Source organism: Chrysoperla carnea, assembly GCF_905475395.1.
Source record: "Chrysoperla carnea chromosome X unlocalized genomic scaffold, inChrCarn1.1 SUPER_X_unloc_2, whole genome shotgun sequence".
In the NCBI taxonomy this organism is placed as follows: Eukaryota; Metazoa; Arthropoda; class Insecta; order Neuroptera; family Chrysopidae; genus Chrysoperla; species Chrysoperla carnea.
Window position 1 is genome coordinate 325,691 of NW_025408145.1, and position 20,207 is coordinate 345,897.

At 27.1% G+C, this 20,207-nt stretch overlaps 1 non-coding gene across 1 annotated transcript; it reads left to right on the top strand.

Annotated features, from left to right (window-relative positions):
- Positions 1–2,024: 2,024 nt before the first annotated feature.
- Positions 2,025–2,143, top strand: LOC123304097. Its single transcript, XR_006536149.1, has one exon. It is a non-coding gene; the product is annotated as a 5S ribosomal RNA (ribosomal RNA).
- Positions 2,144–20,207: the final 18,064 nt, after the last annotated feature.

Sequence of the window (20,207 nt, forward strand, 5' to 3'; positions counted from 1 at the left end):
ATATATTTAATATTATTATTATTATTTTATATTACAAAGTTTCTTAACGAAGCTTACAATGATTTCTCATATCGTACTTAACAAAATTATTTAGATCATATAAAATTTAAATTGTTAAAAAATTTGTATATTTATTATTATTATTATTTATTTTTATTAAAATTACATAACATAAAATTAATAATATTTTAATAATTATATAAATTAATTCTTATTTAAAATAATCTTATATTAATCTCAACAAATACTCTAATAATATATTTTGTCATAAATTTTTTTATATTTAAAATAAATATTATAATATATAAATACTTATATCAGTATAAAATTTCTTTATATAATTATGAAAAAATTAATTTAATAGTTAATTATTGATATTAATGCATAAATAAAAGTATTTTCTAATGAAATATATTTTGTCAATGTTCGATTAACACATTTCATAATAATACGTTTTCATTATTGACAAAAAAAGTTTTTCTAAAAATGAAATCTTATACTATAATATATATATTTATATATTAAATTTTTTAATTATTTATATACTAATAATTTATAATAAATCGATATTAAATAAAAAATAAAAATATATACTTTTTAAGTTTACCTTAAAAATATTATTGTTTTGTATGATTGAAATAATTAATATTAAACTATGTTTATTAATAATTGTTAATAAAAAAATTAAATATATTTTAATTTATAAAATAAATATTATTATTAAATTTATAATTTATTATTTTATATATTATAGAAATTGAAAAAATAAATCATGTTTACTACGACAGTAAATTAGAAATACTATTTAATTTTTATGTGTTTTCTACATGGTACTTTGACTTACATAGGGACTTATATTATTGTGAATAATGATATAATTGAAAACCTTTATTTTTTATTTGATAGAATTATTATATTTTATCATTTAAATATTTATAATAAATACATTATTTTTATAAAGTAAAAAAATATGGCCGAAGAAAATTCTACAGCTGTTGCAGCAACTGCGGTTACTGCTGCTTCTACAACACCAACAAAAAAAGCAACAGCTTCTGGTGCTAAACGTACAAAACAACATTCAAAACCAACACATCCACGTACATCAGAAATGGTTGTTAACGCAATTAAAAATTTAAAAGAACGTGGTGGTTCATCATTACAAGCAATTAAAAAATATTTAGCTGCAAATTATAAAGTGGATTCTGATAAAATTTCACCATTTATTAAAAAATATTTAAAAGCTGCTGTAACTGAGGGAGCCTTGGTACAAACTAAAGGTAAAGGTGCATCTGGTTCATTCAAATTGGCTGCTTCCGCTTCATCTAATTCTTCAGCTAAATCAAAAGTATCCAAAAAAGAAAGTGGAGCAAAAGGTTCAGCAAAGAGTGCTAAAAGTAAACGGGCACCAAAAGAAAAGAAAGCCACAACTACATCATTGGCAGCCAAAAAGCCTAAAGCAAAAAAAGCGACTCCATCATCATCAACTGCTGCTAAAAAAGTTACTGCAAAATCATCAGCGGCATCAAAAAAAGCACCAGTTAAAGCAAAACCAGCAAAAAGTACAAAATCCGCTGCCAAAAGTAGCCCTGCTCGTAAACCGAAAGCACCAAAAGCTAAGAAAGCTTCTGTTGCCAAATCATCTCCTACAAAAATTAAAAAAGCAGCACCAAAAAAGAAATGATCTGTTACTTTAATAATATATTGAAATATATCATTATTTTTGCTAAAAAATGAAAATAACATAGGCCTTAATACAGGCCACAAATTAATATTTGATAAGAGTAAATTATTTTTTGTATAAATATTTTATAAAATAATAGTTTAGAAACATTTGCCACAGTCAGTACCACGGATGGGTGGCCACTTGAGAATACTGTGTGCGGTTGCATTTTTATTTAAAATATATGGTATAATAAATAAGTATATATTTAAATTGATTACTTCATTGAAAATTTTAATAATATACTTTAATATTAATGATATTTATGAAAAATATATATTTGTAAAAATTTTCATTTATTACTGGCAACAGCCATACCACGTTGAAAACACCGGTTCTCGTCCGATCACCGAAGTTAAGCAACATTGGGCACAGTCAGTACTTGGATGGGTGACCGCTTGGGAACACTGTGTGCGGTTGCCTTTTTATATTAAAAATATATATTATTTTTCTTCTTTTCTTTTTTTTTACACACCATATATAAATATATGTTATTTAGAAATGTAAACCTTTTATATTATTCGTCAACAAATAAATATTATTTTTTGTATAAAATTTTATTGCATTTATAACTCATATCATGGTTACTTTAAAGCGAGAAGTTTTTTTAATATTTCAAATGAATATAAAATAATATAAATTTTATGAAATTTATTTATTTTTAGAAATAGCAATCGCTTATAATTATAACAAAATTTTAATAATGTTTAATTTTATTTCAATAATTTATATATATATATATATATATATATTTTTTAATAAAAATAATATACTCTTATTTAATAATATATGTTGGTCCTATATATAGGACCGAAAATATTTCTTATTTGTTTTTTTTTTTTTAAATTGTCATTTAAAACGCTTATGCACGTTCTCCACGAATACGTCTTGCCAATTGTATATCCTTAGGCATAATTGTAACACGCTTTGCATGAATTGCGCATAAATTGGTATCTTCAAATAAACCTACTAAATAGGCTTCACTAGCTTCTTGTAATGCCATAACAGCTGAACTTTGGAAACGTAAATCGGTTTTAAAATCTTGTGCAATTTCACGTACTAAACGTTGGAATGGTAATTTACGAATTAACAATTCAGTACTTTTTTGATAACGACGAATTTCTCGTAAAGCTACTGTACCAGGACGATATCTGTGTGGTTTTTTTACTCCACCAGTTGCTGGTGCACTTTTACGTGCAGCTTTCGTTGCTAATTGTTTTCTTGGTGCTTTACCACCAGTTGATTTACGTGCAGTTTGCTTGGTTCTAGCCATTTTCAAATAATAATGTTTTTACAAAAAAACACACAATTTTAAAAATTATATTCGACAATTTGATACTACAAAGTCAAATGTTTAAATGCGAAATAAATGTGTTGTATTTATATTTATATGAAATTTCAAAATTTTTGTTGTCATATCCTATTGGATAGCTATCAGAGTATGGACTAATCAAATTGTATAGGCGTGGCTTAAAAAATCTTTAATGCTTTATATAAAAAGGCACAATTGTACCGGCGCTCACATACATTACAATACTTGTGAGGTTAACACACGTGTTATCCGTTCGTTAAAATATTGTAAATAATTTTTTATTAAAATGACTGGCAGAGGAAAAGGTGGAAAGGGTCTTGGAAAAGGGGGTGCAAAACGTCATAGAAAAGTTTTGCGTGATAATATCCAAGGTATTACAAAACCTGCAATTCGTCGTTTAGCACGACGAGGTGGAGTAAAACGTATCTCTGGTTTAATTTATGAAGAAACACGTGGTGTACTTAAAGTATTCCTTGAAAATGTTATTCGGGATGCTGTTACATATACTGAACACGCAAAACGTAAAACAGTTACAGCTATGGATGTTGTATATGCATTAAAACGACAAGGTCGTACTTTGTATGGTTTTGGAGGTTAAGAAAATATAATAATTTACTTAAAATATTTAGTAAATTTATTAAAGAATATTTAATACATCCGATAAATTTAAACAGGCTTTCCTTTTTGGGAAGCCACTAATTTTATTTATATAAGAGTAAATAAATTTGTTAATAAATATAACATATTATATAATTTGTTTACAACAAATTATTTTGTTTATAACATACATTACCAAATATTTTTATTTATTTTTTTTTTTTATTGTAATATATCTGCAATAATAAATTATAATTTGTATATTATCTATTTTATTTTACAATAACTTATTGAATTTTTGAAAAAATTTTATTATAAATTAATATACTATTATATTTTTTATATATACAAGTTAAGAGTAACAAGTATCGATAGGAGATTATCGAATTTATAACTAATAAAACATTTCGCCTTAATCAAAGAAAATAAAGATTTTGCTATACCATTTTTTATACTTTCAATAAATAATTTATTATTAAATTTTTATTATTTCATTTATTTTTTAAAATTATTAAAAATATTTTTCTAATAATTATAAGCGTACATAAACAAGTAGTAAATGTAAAATGAAAATAATAAAGGTAATGTAATGCATTTGCATTACACTGATTTACGATATATATTCCGCGATATCCTTTATTATATTTAAAATTAATAATATTGATATACTAATAATAGATATATTCAAGCTATTAATATATAAAATTTTATATTAAATATGATATTAATAATTGTTTATTTTATTTTTTTGTATATATAAAAATAATTTACTCTTATTTAAAAAATTTGATGGCTCTCTTAAAAAGAGAGCCGTTTTTATATGTTGATGTATTTTTATGTTATCAATTAAATAATATTTTCGATTTATTTATTTTGAACTTGTATATTTTGTAACAGCTTTAGTACCTTCACTAACAGCGTGCTTTGCCAATTCACCAGGTAATAATAATCGAACTGCGGTTTGAATTTCCCGACTTGTGATTGTTGAACGTTTATTATAATGTGCTAAACGTGATGCTTCAGCAGCAATACGTTCAAAAATATCATTAACAAAACTGTTCATGATACTCATAGCTTTACTAGAGATACCAGTATCAGGATGCACTTGTTTTAATACTTTGTAAATGTAAATTGCATATGATTCCTTGCGCTTCCTCTTCTTTTTCTTATCACTCTTTGATATATTTTTTTGAGCTTTGCCAGCTTTTTTTGCTGCTTTTCCACTTGTTTTTGGTGGCATTGTTACAAACAATTAATATACACAGATAGTTACAGAACACCAGTCAGTATATGTATGAGCGTGTCGTGTATACAACTAGCGTATTATATACGCGAAGATGGATATAACAATAAAAATGAATACTACTCTCTGATTGGCTGAAAATAATACTATAAGGTGATTGGTTTATTTTTAAAGTTTTATATTTTATAAATATTATAAATTAAAATACCCAAATAACATTTTAAACATTTATGTTACAATCCCCGTAACGTACACATCTGTGTGATTATATTTACAAAAAAAAGTATTAATTAAATAAATTTATTCGCTATGTCTGGACGAGGTAAAGGTGGTAAAGTAAAGGGAAAGGCAAAGTCAAGATCAAGCCGAGCAGGATTACAATTTCCTGTTGGAAGAATTCACAGATTATTACGAAAAGGAAATTATGCTGAACGAGTAGGTGCTGGTGCCCCAGTATATTTGGCTGCTGTTATGGAATATTTGGCTGCAGAAGTTCTCGAGTTAGCTGGTAATGCTGCCCGTGATAACAAAAAAACACGTATCATTCCACGTCATTTACAATTGGCAATTCGTAATGATGAAGAATTAAATAAATTATTATCTGGTGTAACAATTGCTCAAGGTGGTGTATTACCAAACATTCAAGCAGTGTTATTACCAAAGAAAACTGAAAAGAAAGCATAAATTAAAAACATTGCATTAATTTTTATAATAATAATACATCGATCATAGGCCTTTTAATAAAAGGCCACAAATTTATTTAAAATAAGAGTAAAAATTATTTTTATAAATAATATATTATAATATTTTTTTAAAGAATCAATTTAAATAATTATAAATTAATGATTCTTTTTTTTTTTTCTTTTTTTATATGTTATTATGGAAATAATTCATCATATTATGATGACATTTAGGTAACATATTATAAGAATATTCATAAAATATTATCAAAATAATATTGTATTATGATGATATTTAGACAAAATATTATAAGAATATACACAAAATATTATCAAAATAATATCATTAGATAACAAAACTGTTCATGATACTCATACCTTTACTAGAGATAAAAGTATCAGGATGCACTTGTATTAATACATATTATCACAACATCACAAAATATTTTTTAAAAGGAAAAATTTTTTTAAAATTATTATAAAATTTGATTGAATTAAATTTCAATTTATTTTTTTAATAATTAAAGAAAAAAAAAAAAAAAAGCATATAAACTTTCTATTGAAAATGTTATTTTAAACTAGATGGCCAAGTGAACTTCGTTACACAAACAATATATGACGTATTCGTTATTTAAATAATCAGTATCCTTTGATATTATATCAATACGTTACTCTCTTCTTTTGATACATATTAATAAAATTTCAATTTATAAGATTTTATGTCAATTATATAAATAATATTATAAATTTTCTAAATACATAAGTTAAGTAACAAAAAATTTGAATAACAAGATAAATTTATATATTATGTTTTAATACTCGATACTATAATATATCGCATCCGTTACCAATTATTCGGTATCCTTTGATTTATACACAGAATGAACTAAAAATATATATCAAATTTATTTTATTTATTTATATATTTAATATTATTATTATTATTTTATATTACAAAGTTTCTTAACGAAGCTTACAATGATTTCTCATATCGTACTTAACAAAATTATTTAGATCATATAAAATTTAAATTGTTAAAAAATTTGTATATTTATTATTATTATTATTTATTTTTATTAAAATTACATAACATAAAATTAATAATATTTTAATAATTATATAAATTAATTCTTATTTAAAATAATCTTATATTAATCTCAACAAATACTCTAATAATATATTTTGTCATAAATTTTTTTATATTTAAAATAAATATTATAATATATAAATACTTATATCAGTATAAAATTTCTTTATATAATTATGAAAAAATTAATTTAATAGTTAATTATTGATATTAATGCATAAATAAAAGTATTTTCTAATGAAATATATTTTGTCAATGTTCGATTAACACATTTCATAATAATACGTTTTCATTATTGACAAAAAAAGTTTTTCTAAAAATGAAATCTTATACTATAATATATATATTTATATATTAAATTTTTTAATTATTTATATACTAATAATTTATAATAAATCGATATTAAATAAAAAATAAAAATATATACTTTTTAAGTTTACCTTAAAAATATTATTGTTTTGTATGATTGAAATAATTAATATTAAACTATGTTTATTAATAATTGTTAATAAAAAAATTAAATATATTTTAATTTATAAAATAAATATTATTATTAAATTTATAATTTATTATTTTATATATTATAGAAATTGAAAAAATAAATCATGTTTACTACGACAGTAAATTAGAAATACTATTTAATTTTTATGTGTTTTCTACATGGTACTTTGACTTACATAGGGACTTATATTATTGTGAATAATGATATAATTGAAAACCTTTATTTTTTATTTGATAGAATTATTATATTTTATCATTTAAATATTTATAATAAATACATTATTTTTATAAAGTAAAAAAATATGGCCGAAGAAAATTCTACAGCTGTTGCAGCAACTGCGGTTACTGCTGCTTCTACAACACCAACAAAAAAAGCAACAGCTTCTGGTGCTAAACGTACAAAACAACATTCAAAACCAACACATCCACGTACATCAGAAATGGTTGTTAACGCAATTAAAAATTTAAAAGAACGTGGTGGTTCATCATTACAAGCAATTAAAAAATATTTAGCTGCAAATTATAAAGTGGATTCTGATAAAATTTCACCATTTATTAAAAAATATTTAAAAGCTGCTGTAACTGAGGGAGCCTTGGTACAAACTAAAGGTAAAGGTGCATCTGGTTCATTCAAATTGGCTGCTTCCGCTTCATCTAATTCTTCAGCTAAATCAAAAGTATCCAAAAAAGAAAGTGGAGCAAAAGGTTCAGCAAAGAGTGCTAAAAGTAAACGGGCACCAAAAGAAAAGAAAGCCACAACTACATCATTGGCAGCCAAAAAGCCTAAAGCAAAAAAAGCGACTCCATCATCATCAACTGCTGCTAAAAAAGTTACTGCAAAATCATCAGCGGCATCAAAAAAAGCACCAGTTAAAGCAAAACCAGCAAAAAGTACAAAATCCGCTGCCAAAAGTAGCCCTGCTCGTAAACCGAAAGCACCAAAAGCTAAGAAAGCTTCTGTTGCCAAATCATCTCCTACAAAAATTAAAAAAGCAGCACCAAAAAAGAAATGATCTGTTACTTTAATAATATATTGAAATATTTCATTATTTTTGCTAAAAAATGAAAATAACATAGGCCTTAATACAGGCCACAAATTAATATTTGATAAGAGTAAATTATTTTTTGTATAAATATTTTATAAAATAATAGTTTAGAAACATTTGCCACAGTCAGTACCACGGATGGGTGGCCACTTGAGAATACTGTGTGCGGTTGCATTTTTATTTAAAATATATGGTATAATAAATAAGTATATATTTAAATTGATTACTTCATTGAAAATTTTAATAATATACTTTAATATTAATGATATTTATGAAAAATATATATTTGTAAAAATTTTCATTTATTACTGGCAACAGCCATACCACGTTGAAAACACCGGTTCTCGTCCCATTATCTGTACAGCGTTCATACCGTACAGTACAGTGAATTGTTGAAGCAAATTATTGTATAATTACATTCAAAGCGAAAACAATTTCATACACACACCTACAGAACAAGTTAAATCAAATATAAAAAAGTATAAAAACAAACTATAAAATAAGTGACGGGCGTAGCCAAACAAAAAAAAGGGGGCGACCTAGTCGCTCCCCTGCTATCACTAAAATTTTAAAAGTGCAACCCGATGACGTCGGAATACAACAAAGCACCGAAGAAGAAGCCAACAAAATAGAAAAAATAGTTAGTGAAAATAGCGAGAACACAAGTGCAGTGCCTCCAAGAATGGAAAACCAAAACAAAAACAATATACAAAACATTTTCAAAAAACAAACAGAAGTGCAAGTGCAAGTGCCCACAAAAAACAGATTTAATCCCCTAACCACTGAAGAAGGTCAAACAGAGGAAGATGTGGAACAAGAAGGCACAGACCCAAAAGAAATTAATGAAAATGACAAAAACACAGAAAGGACACAAGGAGGTAAGAATAAACCACCTCCAATTGTTATACACAGCACTCCAAATAACCATAAGGAGTTCATGGAGCAAATAAAGGAACATGTGAAAAAGGGATTCCATGTGAAATACACGTTCAAAAAAACGAATCTATTCATCCATGACTCAAATGAATATAAAAACTACGTCAAAATTCTAGACAACGAAAACATGGAGTTCCATACATACACGGAAAGGACAGAAAAACACCACGCCTTCGTATTGGTCGGGCTACCAAGAGGAATCGACGAAGAGGAAATTAAGCAAGACATAGAGAAATGCCTCAAAACAAACATTATTAAAGTATATCCAATGAGATCCTCCTACAGATCTCTATATCTTGTGATCACCGGACAAAGCACGTCCCTAAAACAACTAACCCAAGAAGTTAAATATGTGTACAACGTAAAAATTACCTGGGAAAGGCACAGGAACGCCAAACTAATTATCCAGTGTCACAGATGTCAGGCCTGGTCACATGCCACTACGAACTGTAGAATGAACCCAAAGTGCCTAAAATGCGCAGGACCTCACTGGAGCCGTGACTGTACAATAAAAGAAAACACGGAAGAAAATAAAAAACTTTTAAAATGTGCAAACTGTGAAAATAACCACCCGGCAAACTCTACAGAATGCCGAATTTATATCAACAAAATCGAGCAGATAGAAAGGAGAAGAAAAACAAACACGGTCCCTGTAAGAAATCAACAAAAATTCGTGACAGCACCACTACCTCCAACAAATCCCTGGGCAATGAGAAACCCATTCACTCAAAATGATAGACCCACCCAAGTGTACGCTCATGTACACAGCCAAGCACCAACACAAACAACATCCATATCTACTACTACTAACATAAACAATTTGGTAAGTGAGTTTGACACATTAAACAAATTAATAGATGTAGAAAGAATGCTAAAATATGTAAAAGACCTAAACCATGACCTTATGAAATGCAAAAACGAATTAGAGAAATTCATGGTTTTCAACAACTTTTGCACAAAAAATTTTAGCCAATGTCCGCCGTAAAATGTGCGACATGGAATGCTAATGGGCTACGCCAAAACCTTGGTGAACTTAGATCGTTCATCAGAGAACAAAAGGTGGACATTATGATGATAAATGAAACCAAATTATCAGGAGAACATAAAATAAAAATTAGAAATTTTAATATAATTAGGAAAGATAGAACAACACAAGGCGGAGGTGTAGCAATAATAATAAAAAATAGCATTCCGTTTCGCACATTTGAAATCAATGGTTCCGTATCCATAGAATGCGTCGGAATCGAACTATTAAATAATATAAAAATTATTGCAGTGTATAACACTCCCGCTAACAAGTTCCCCATGGAGGATCTAGCAAAATTGTTCAGGATGGGTAACAAAATATTAGTAATAGGTGATCTTAATGCTCGCCATACGGCATGGAAGAATCATGTATCAAACACAAACGGACGAACATTACATAAATTCACTAACGACAACAACATCGTCATCCAACACACAGACAACCCCACACATTTTCCAACTAACGGAATGACACCCACCTTCATTGATCTTGTGATTAATAAAAATGTTAACAACATCACGCACCCAACCTCAATACCAGAGTTATCATCAGACCACAACCCGGTAATATTTAATATTACAAACTTAAATAAAGACAACACCAAACACATTGTCACTTCCTATAAATCAACCGATTGGGCAGAGTTTAGAAAAAAATTAAATTCAACAATAAAAATCAATAATAAAATAAACAATGCCCAAGAAGTTGATCAGGAAATAGATAACTTCACAAAAGGGGTGCAACAAGTCCAAAAAGCTCACAGCCGACGGGTCGTGATAGTTGATAACAGGTATCTCCCTGATGACAACACAAAAAACTTAATCAAATATAAAAATGCGATGAGGAAACTGTACCAAAAAAGATTTATACCAGGCCTCAAAGCAGATATAAACAAAATCACGAAAATGATCAGGAGGAACATTAAAAACAAGATCAATGAACAGTGGGAAAAAACACTAACGGACTTACGACCCGGTGACAGAACAATGTGGCGAATAACGAAGACGTTTAAAAAACCGAGACAACAAATCCCCACAATCACCACGAACGATAATAATTACATGACGGACAAAGACAAAGCTGACATAATAAGTGAAACTTTAGAGGAGATCCAGACTAACGAACAGACTACTCCACTAGAAGAGGACATAAAACGAAGAATACATGAATTCTTTCATACCACACAAACACCACAAAATAACACCAAAATAAAGCTCACAACCCCCCAAGAAATTAAAAACATAATTAAAACCCTCCCAAATAACAAAGCCCCAGGACAAGACGGGATAGACACCAAAATAATCAAAAACTTTACCACCAAAGCTATAGTACAACTTCAGTACATAATAAATGCAATCCTGAGGATAGGATACTTCCCTGAGTCCTGGAGAACGGCAATAGTGATCCCAGTACCGAAACCTAACAAGGATCATAGTAATCCCAAAAATTACAGACCAATAAGCCTCCTGAGCACGCTGTCCAAGATAGCGGAAAAAGTCATTTTGGAAAGAATAAACAAGATAAGTCAGTCCAAAAATATAATAATACACGAACAATTCGGATTCAGAAGAGGTCATGGCACTTGCATGCAAGTTGCCAGAATAGCAAGTGACATAATACAAAATTTTAACAAAAGTAACGTCACGGCCATGGCCCTTCTGGATATTGAGAAAGCCTTTGACACGGTATATATTGATGGACTGATTTACAAACTAATAAATTATGACTTCCCAAGATGGCTAATAGCACTACTGGACAGTTACCTCAGAGGAAGGGGATTCTATGTAAAAATAAACAACAGCACATCGGAACTCCGACACCCAAAAGCAGGTGTGCCACAAGGATCGGTACTTGGGCCCATATTGTTCACCTACTTTATTAATGATATCCCAAAATTTGCCAAAACAAAAACTGCGATATACGCGGATGACACTGCCGTGTACGCCCACTCCTTTAATGCTCAGGTGGCAACAAAACAACTACAAATACACCTGGATATGATACTGAAGTTTGCCAGGGACTGGAAAATCAAAATAAATAACAACAAAACTGAACATATAATTTTTAGCAAAAAATTTACAAATATCAAAATCTACGATCCACTTAAGGTAGACGGCGTAGCCATAGTCCCTGCCAAGCACAAAGTAAAGTACCTAGGTGTGTACCTTGACAAAACATTATCGTTTGTCCCACATATCAACCACCTGATCAGTAAAGGAAATGGGTGTATACGACAACTTTACCCACTCCTGAACAAATACAGCAAACTCAGCACCAAAAATAAAAAAATGTTATACACTGCAATAATAAGACCAACTATAACCTACGGAGCCCCTGTGTGGAACAGCGTTTCAGACACGACATATCTAAGACTGCAACGTATACAGAACAAATGCCTCCGACTTACACTAAACAAAGATAGATACGCTAGAATACAAGACATACATAGAGAGACAGACATACCGACAATCAAAGACTATACCAAACATGTAACGCATTCTTTCTACACTAAGTTGATTAAAAACAGCTACTTAACCAAAAATATGGTGAAGTCAAACTCACTAACCAAAAAACACAAACAAATATATACAAAATATTTAAATAATGTATAACAAAATATTTTACAGTAAATAATAAAGATAAAATACCCATTCCTTACAAGAGCCTGTGGCGTCGTGCCAGCGTTCCCGACTGGCACTCCGAAAGCAGGCGTTCAAGTCCCACGCAAGGCATTAAATTTTTCTTTTTTTCTATTCTTTTTAAATCTAATTTTACATGCAAAAACACATAGGCAATGGGCAATATAAGTTTGCCACAGCTATTGCCTAAAACATAAAACAGGTTTTTAAAAATTTTCCTGTAAAGAGCATATCAACAAAAATTAACTTAACATATACCTGCTCAAACAAATAAATTAAATATCATAAGCATAATTGCGACACAGCAATCTGCATGAAAGAAAAATAAGTTAGGATGAAAGCCTTTTAAGGCTAATAACCTATAATAGTAAATAAAAGTTTTGTAATATATGTTATGTATGTAATGTATTGTATTTTTAAATGTTGATTAATAAACTGTTTTTGAATTTGAATTTGGTTCTCGTCCGATCACCGAAGTTAAGCAACATTGGGCACAGTCAGTACTTGGATGGGTGACCGCTTGGGAACACTGTGTGCGGTTGCCTTTTTATATTAAAAATATATATTATTTTTCTTCTTTTCTTTTTTTTTACACACCATATATAAATATATGTTATTTAGAAATGTAAACCTTTTATATTATTCGTCAACAAATAAATATTATTTTTTGTATAAAATTTTATTGCATTTATAACTCATATCATGGTTACTTTAAAGCGAGAAGTTTTTTTAATATTTCAAATGAATATAAAATAATATAAATTTTATGAAATTTATTTATTTTTAGAAATAGCAATCGCTTATAATTATAACAAAATTTTAATAATGTTTAATTTTATTTCAATAATTTATATATATATATATATATATATATTTTTTAATAAAAATAATATACTCTTATTTAATAATATATGTTGGTCCTATATATAGGACCGAAAATATTTCTTATTTGTTTTTTTTTTTTTAAATTGTCATTTAAAACGCTTATGCACGTTCTCCACGAATACGTCTTGCCAATTGTATATCCTTAGGCATAATTGTAACACGCTTTGCATGAATTGCGCATAAATTGGTATCTTCAAATAAACCTACTAAATAGGCTTCACTAGCTTCTTGTAATGCCATAACAGCTGAACTTTGGAAACGTAAATCGGTTTTAAAATCTTGTGCAATTTCACGTACTAAACGTTGGAATGGTAATTTACGAATTAACAATTCAGTACTTTTTTGATAACGACGAATTTCTCGTAAAGCTACTGTACCAGGACGATATCTGTGTGGTTTTTTTACTCCACCAGTTGCTGGTGCACTTTTACGTGCAGCTTTCGTTGCTAATTGTTTTCTTGGTGCTTTACCACCAGTTGATTTACGTGCAGTTTGCTTGGTTCTAGCCATTTTCAAATAATAATGTTTTTACAAAAAAACACACAATTTTAAAAATTATATTCGACAATTTGATACTACAAAGTCAAATGTTTAAATGCGAAATAAATGTGTTGTATTTATATTTATATGAAATTTCAAAATTTTTGTTGTCATATCCTATTGGATAGCTATCAGAGTATGGACTAATCAAATTGTATAGGCGTGGCTTAAAAAATCTTTAATGCTTTATATAAAAAGGCACAATTGTACCGGCGCTCACATACATTACAATACTTGTGAGGTTAACACACGTGTTATCCGTTCGTTAAAATATTGTAAATAATTTTTTATTAAAATGACTGGCAGAGGAAAAGGTGGAAAGGGTCTTGGAAAAGGGGGTGCAAAACGTCATAGAAAAGTTTTGCGTGATAATATCCAAGGTATTACAAAACCTGCAATTCGTCGTTTAGCACGACGAGGTGGAGTAAAACGTATCTCTGGTTTAATTTATGAAGAAACACGTGGTGTACTTAAAGTATTCCTTGAAAATGTTATTCGGGATGCTGTTACATATACTGAACACGCAAAACGTAAAACAGTTACAGCTATGGATGTTGTATATGCATTAAAACGACAAGGTCGTACTTTGTATGGTTTTGGAGGTTAAGAAAATATAATAATTTACTTAAAATATTTAGTAAATTTATTAAAGAATATTTAATACATCCGATAAATTTAAACAGGCTTTCCTTTTTGGGAAGCCACTAATTTTATTTATATAAGAGTAAATAAATTTGTTAATAAATATAACATATTATATAATTTGTTTACAACAAATTATTTTGTTTATAACATACATTACCAAATATTTTTATTTATTTTTTTTTTTTATTGTAATATATCTGCAATAATAAATTATAATTTGTATATTATCTATTTGATTTTACAATAACTTATTGAATTTTTGAAAAAATTTTATTATAAATTAATATACTATTATATTTTTTATATATACAAGTTAAGAGTAACAAGTATCGATAGGAGATTATCGAATTTATAACTAATAAAACATTTCGCCTTAATCAAAGAAAATAAAGATTTTGCTATACCATTTTTTATACTTTCAATAAATAATTTATTATTAAATTTTTATTATTTCATTTATTTTTTAAAATTATTAAAAATATTTTTCTAATAATTATAAGCGTACATAAACAAGTAGTAAATGTAAAATGAAAATAATAAAGGTAATGTAATGCATTTGCATTACACTGATTTACGATATATATTCCGCGATATCCTTTATTATATTTAAAATTAATAATATTGATATACTAATAATAGATATATTCAAGCTATTAATATATAAAATTTTATATTAAATATGATATTAATAATTGTTTATTTTATTTTTTTGTATATATAAAAATAATTTACTCTTATTTAAAAAATTTGATGGCTCTCTTAAAAAGAGAGCCGTTTTTATATGTTGATGTATTTTTATGTTATCAATTAAATAATATTTTCGATTTATTTATTTTGAACTTGTATATTTTGTAACAGCTTTAGTACCTTCACTAACAGCGTGCTTTGCCAATTCACCAGGTAATAATAATCGAACTGCGGTTTGAATTTCCCGACTTGTGATTGTTGAACGTTTATTATAATGTGCTAAACGTGATGCTTCAGCAGCAATACGTTCAAAAATATCATTAACAAAACTGTTCATGATACTCATAGCTTTACTAGAGATACCAGTATCAGGATGCACTTGTTTTAATACTTTGTAAATGTAAATTGCATATGATTCCTTGCGCTTCCTCTTCTTTTTCTTATCACTCTTTGATATATTTTTTTGAGCTTTGCCAGCTTTTTTTGCTGCTTTTCCACTTGTTTTTGGTGGCATTGTTACAAACAATTAATATACACAGATAGTTACAGAACACCAGTCAGTATATGTATGAGCGTGTCGTGTATACAACTAGCGTATTATATACGCGAAGATGGATATAACAATAAAAATGAATACTACTCTCTGATTGGCTGAAAATAATACTATAAGGTGATTGGTTTATTTTTAAAGTTTTATATTTTATAAATATTATAAATTAAAATACCCAAATAACATTTTAAACATTTATGTTACAATCCCCGTAACGTACACATCTGTGTGATTATATTTACAAAAAAAAGTATTAATTAAATAAATTTATTCGCTATGTCTGGACGAGGTAAAGGTGGTAAAGTAAAGGGAAAGGCAAAGTCAAGATCAAGCCGAGCAGGATTACAATTTCCTGTTGGAAGAATTCACAGATTATTACGAAAAGGAAATTATGCTGAACGAGTAGGTGCTGGTGCCCCAGTATATTTGGCTGCTGTTATGGAATATTTGGCTGCAGAAGTTCTCGAGTTAGCTGGTAATGCTGCCCGTGATAACAAAAAAACACGTATCATTCCACGTCATTTACAATTGGCAATTCGTAATGATGAAGAATTAAATAAATTATTATCTGGTGTAACAATTGCTCAAGGTGGTGTATTACCAAACATTCAAGCAGTGTTATTACCAAAGAAAACTGAAAAGAAAGCATAAATTAAAAACATTGCATTAATTTTTATAATAATAATACATCGATCATAGGCCTTTTAATAAAAGGCCACAAATTTATTTAAAATAAGAGTAAAAATTATTTTTATAAATAATATATTATAATATTTTTTTAAAGAATCAATTTAAATAATTATAAATTAATGATTCTTTTTTTTTTTTCTTTTTTTATATGTTATTATGGAAATAATTCATCATATTATGATGACATTTAGGTAACATATTATAAGAATATTCATAAAATATTATCAAAATAATATTGTATTATGATGATATTTAGACAAAATATTATAAGAATATACACAAAATATTATCAAAATAATATCATTAGATAACAAAACTGTTCATGATACTCATACCTTTACTAGAGATAAAAGTATCAGGATGCACTTGTATTAATACATATTATCACAACATCACAAAATATTTTTTAAAAGGAAAAATTTTTTTAAAATTATTATAAAATTTGATTGAATTAAATTTCAATTTATTTTTTTAATAATTAAAGAAAAAAAAAAAAAAAAGCATATAAACTTTCTATTGAAAATGTTATTTTAAACTAGATGGCCAAGTGAACTTCGTTACACAAACAATATATGACGTATTCGTTATTTAAATAATCAGTATCCTTTGATATTATATCAATACGTTACTCTCTTCTTTTGATACATATTAATAAAATTTCAATTTATAAGATTTTATGTCAATTATATAAATAATATTATAAATTTTCTAAATACATAAGTTAAGTAACAAAAAATTTGAATAACAAGATAAATTTATATATTATGTTTTAATACTCGATACTATAATATATCGCATCCGTTACCAATTATTCGGTATCCTTTGATTTATACACAGAATGAACTAAAAATATATATCAAATTTATTTTATTTATTTATATATTTAATATTATTATTATTATTTTATATTACAAAGTTTCTTAACGAAGCTTACAATGATTTCTCATATCGTACTTAACAAAATTATTTAGATCATATAAAATTTAAATTGTTAAAAAATTTGTATATTTATTATTATTATTATTTATTTTTATTAAAATTACATAACATAAAATTAATAATATTTTAATAATTATATAAATTAATTCTTATTTAAAATAATCTTATATTAATCTCAACAAATACTCTAATAATATATTTTGTCATAAATTTTTTTATATTTAAAATAAATATTATAATATATAAATACTTATATCAGTATAAAATTTCTTTATATAATTATGAAAAAATTAATTTAATAGTTAATTATTGATATTAATGCATAAATAAAAGTATTTTCTAATGAAATATATTTTGTCAATGTTCGATTAACACATTTCATAATAATACGTTTTCATTATTGACAAAAAAAGTTTTTCTAAAAATGAAATCTTATACTATAATATATATATTTATATATTAAATTTTTTAATTATTTATATACTAATAATTTATAATAAATCGATATTAAATAAAAAATAAAAATATATACTTTTTAAGTTTACCTTAAAAATATTATTGTTTTGTATGATTGAAATAATTAATATTAAACTATGTTTATTAATAATTGTTAATAAAAAAATTAAATATATTTTAATTTATAAAATAAATATTATTATTAAATTTATAATTTATTATTTTATATATTATAGAAATTGAAAAAATAAATCATGTTTACTACGACAGTAAATTAGAAATACTATTTAATTTTTATGTGTTTTCTACATGGTACTTTGACTTACATAGGGACTTATATTATTGTGAATAATGATATAATTGAAAACCTTTATTTTTTATTTGATAGAATTATTATATTTTATCATTTAAATATTTATAATAAATACATTATTTTTATAAAGTAAAAAAATATGGCCGAAGAAAATTCTACAGCTGTTGCAGCAACTGCGGTTACTGCTGCTTCTACAACACCAACAAAAAAAGCAACAGCTTCTGGTGCTAAACGTACAAAACAACATTCAAAACCAACACATCCACGTACATCAGAAATGGTTGTTAACGCAATTAAAAATTTAAAAGAACGTGGTGGTTCATCATTACAAGCAATTAAAAAATATTTAGCTGCAAATTATAAAGTGGATTCTGATAAAATTTCACCATTTATTAAAAAATATTTAAAAGCTGCTGTAACTGAGGGAGCCTTGGTACAAACTAAAGGTAAAGGTGCATCTGGTTCATTCAAATTGGCTGCTTCCGCTTCATCTAATTCTTCAGCTAAATCAAAAGTATCCAAAAAAGAAAGTGGAGCAAAAGGTTCAGCAAAGAGTGCTAAAAGTAAACGGGCACCAAAAGAAAAGAAAGCCACAACTACATCATTGGCAGCCAAAAAGCCTAAAGCAAAAAAAGCGACTCCATCATCATCAACTGCTGCTAAAAAAGTTACTGCAAAATCATCAGCGGCATCAAAAAAAGCACCAGTTAAAGCAAAACCAGCAAAAAATACAAAATCCGCTGCCAAAAGTAGCCCTGCTCGTAAACCGAAAGCACCAAAAGCTAAGAAAGCTTCTGTTGCCAAATCATCTCCTACAAAAATTAAAAAAGCAGCACCAAAAAAGAAATGATCTGTTACTTTAATAATATATTGAAATATTTCATTATTTTTGCTAAAAAATGAAAATAACATAGGCCTTAATACAGGCCACAAATTAATATTTGATAAGAGTAAATTATTTTTTGTATAAATATTTTATAAAATAATAGTTTAGAAACATTTGCCACAGTCAGTACCACGGATGGGTGGCCACTTGAGAATACTGTGTGCGGTTGCATTTTTATTTAAAATATATGGTATAATAAATAAGTATATATTTAAATTGATTACTTCATTGAAAATTTTAATAATATACTTTAATATTAATGATATTTATGAAAAATATATATTTGTAAAAATTTTCATTTATTACTGGCAACAGCCATACCACGTTGAAAACACCGGTTCTCGTCCATTATCTGTACAGCGTTCATACCGTACAGTACAGTGAATTGTTGAAGCAAATTATTGTATAATTACATTCAAAGCGAAAACAATTTCATACACACACCTACAGAACAAGTTAAATCAAATATAAAAAAGTATAAAAACAAACTATAAAATAAGTGACGGGCGTAGTCAAACAAAAAAAAGGGGGCGACCGAGTCGCTCCCCTGCTATCACTAAAGTTCTAAAAGTGCAACCCGATGACGTCGGAATACAACAAAGCACCGAAGAAGAAGCCAACAAAATAGAAAAAATAGTTAGTGAAAATAGCGAGAACACAAGTGCAGTGCCTCCAAGAATGGAAAACCAAAACAAAAACAATATACAAAACATTTTCAAAAAACAAACAGAAGTGCAAGTGCAAGTGCCCACAAAAAACAGGTTTAATCCCCTAACCACTGAAGAAGGCCAAATAGAGGAAGATGTGGCACAAGAAAACATAGACCCA